Consider the following 2,699-nt stretch of genomic DNA (forward strand, 5'->3'; position numbering starts at 1 on the left):
ATGGAGGTTCTTCAAAAAAATTAAAAATAGAACTACCCTACGACCCAGCAATTGTCCTCCTAGGTATTTATCCAAAGGATACAGGAGTGCTGATTCAAAGGGGCACGTACCCCAATGTCGATAGCAGCACTATGGACAATAGCCAAAGTATGGAAAGAGCCCAAATGTCCATTAACTCATGAATGCGTAAAGAAGATGTGATATATATACACAATGGAATATTACTCGATGATCAAAAAGAATGAAATCTTGCCATTTGCAACAACATGGCTGGAGCTAGAGTGTATTATGCTAAGTGAAATAAGTCAGAGAAAGACAAATATATGATTTCATTCATATGTGGAATTTAAGAAACAAAACAGATGAACATAGGGGAAGGGAAGCAAAAATAAGATAAAAACAGGGAGACAAATCATAAGAGACCCTTAAACACAGAGAACAAACTGAGGGTTGCTAGAAGGGTGTTGGGTGGGGGCAGATGGGCTGAATGGGCGATGGGCATTAAGAATGGCACTTGCTGGGATGAGCACTGGGTGTCATATGTAGGTGATGAATTACCAAATTCTATTCCTGAAGTCATTATTACACTATATGTTAACTAACTTAGATTTACATTAAAAAAAAAAAAAAAGGCTTATACACATGACCTGTCCAGGCTACCTGCATAGTGGGTTCAATTATGAGAACTACTTAGTATAAATGAGGAAGCAATTGATTGTGGCTGGGATTTGCTGTCTGAAAGAAATAAAAGAAATTCAGGTCTCCATGATCGTAGCTTACATTATGCAGAAGAAATGATAGCATTCAAGCAATGAAACCCAGAACAAAATCTGAGTTAATACTTGATAGCAATGACATCCTTATAGAAGCAACACCTGGACTTGTCACCTCTAGCAATTTGATCACAACTCTGCGTATATAATGAGCATATAAATAGAGTCTCCTTTACTCCTGGAGAAGATAATACTGATCTGCTATCGGCAGAACACATGTTTTTGTAGTAGGGATGATAGGCTCACGTGACCCATCTAGCCCTCATCTGGTTTCCCTTGTGACCAGTCACTTGCATTTACAAGGCAGCTGGCCAGGGTTGTAGTGCAATCTACAGCCATGAAGAAGTCTGCAAATGCAAGGTCCCAATGCATAACCCTCCTTGTTTGGGAGAAGTCGAGACCCCAGAGAAACAGCTCAGCAGGACAAGCCACTTAAGGAGAATGATGACAGCAGTGAAAAGCAACAGCTGCCTTAAAGTGAAGCTGAAGGAGGGTGGTCACACCAAGGAAGACCATGGGCAACTGAAGCATGGCCTTAGGAAACCTAGTGTGGCTATGGAGCCAGCAAGGAGTGAGGACTGATAAAAATGGTTTATTGTTTTCACTGGAGACTTTGGATCATTTCAGGTAATAAACACACTGTGCAAATCTGCAAGTAATAACGGGTTAATCTACAGACAATATGGTCCTGAGCCTCAGTAAAGACACTTAGCACATCTGGGGCAGCTGGGTGGCTCAATCGGTTGAGCGTTGAACTCTTGATTTCAGCTCAGGTGGATGATCCCAGCCAGGGTTGTGGGGACTAAACTTCCATTGGGCCCTCGCTAAGCACGGAGCCTGCTTAAGATTCTCTCTCTCTTCCTCTCAGCCCCTCTCCCCCACTAGCATGCTCTCTCTCTTTAAAAGATAAAGACTTTAAAAAAATTTTTTTAAATAAATTGAAAAAAAAAAAAAAAAACCCGGAGACTTAGCACATCTGGTTCAAAGTCAGGCATTTTCCCTCAGTTCTCAGTCTTGGCTGCTATAGCATTTGACTTTGCCCGCCACCTTCCTTAGTGGTTCATGACCTTGGTTCTCCTGAAAGCATACTTCTCCTGAAAGCATGCTCACCGGCTCGTCCGCCTGCTCCTTCATTGTGGCAATAGTTCCCAACATTCAATCCTACACCCTCTCCATTTATAGGGTTTCATCTCTCAGTTCTGGTTGACACACAGATTTCCCTGACTAGTTCTGATCCCCAAGCTCCACTCCTGCCCCAAGTTTGCTGGGTCCTTCCTCACCTCGTTCTGTCTAATGTTCTCTTCACCTGGGATGCTATCCCCCTCCCCGAAATTCGACCTGTATTCTTCAAAAACTAACTCAGGCCTCTACATGAAATCTTTCCAGGTCATTCCTGCTCACGATAGTACCAGCCTACTCTGCAGTCACAAAGTTTCGTACCTATACCACCGACTTTGACAACTAACCATACTGCCTAGTGGCAGCTTGTGGGTCGTTGACCCGTTGGCCTTTGTCTTTTCTCCTTACTAGATCTCAAGCTCCTCTGATGAACACTTATGGGTATTTCCAAATACATCTTTAGAATACCTTTTATATAAGGGCACAGTATTTTTGACTGATGGCTGGCTCCTTAACTTTTCTCCTGAGTTAACCCTGCTCTGTGTGGCTCTCCCCCTCTAGTGCTATAGAGGACATTTACAGCCTCCTCATATAAATATTCCTGAAGCCTATAGAAAATCATGGGCCCCCATATGTATTCGGTGCGAGGGTGCCTCACGAGGAAGTTCCTCCAAGTGACTTTTGGTAGGGAAGGAGTTCAGGAGGTAAGTGGTTCTGAATTCCGACACTCAAACTCACTACTAGGACCTAGAGCAAAGTTTAGTAGGTCATGAGATCAAGGTAATGCATCCCGTCCAGCTTTTTAAT

The sequence above is a fragment of the Leopardus geoffroyi genome, chromosome A1 (assembly GCF_018350155.1).
Source record: "Leopardus geoffroyi isolate Oge1 chromosome A1, O.geoffroyi_Oge1_pat1.0, whole genome shotgun sequence".
In the NCBI taxonomy this organism is placed as follows: domain Eukaryota; kingdom Metazoa; phylum Chordata; class Mammalia; order Carnivora; family Felidae; genus Leopardus; species Leopardus geoffroyi.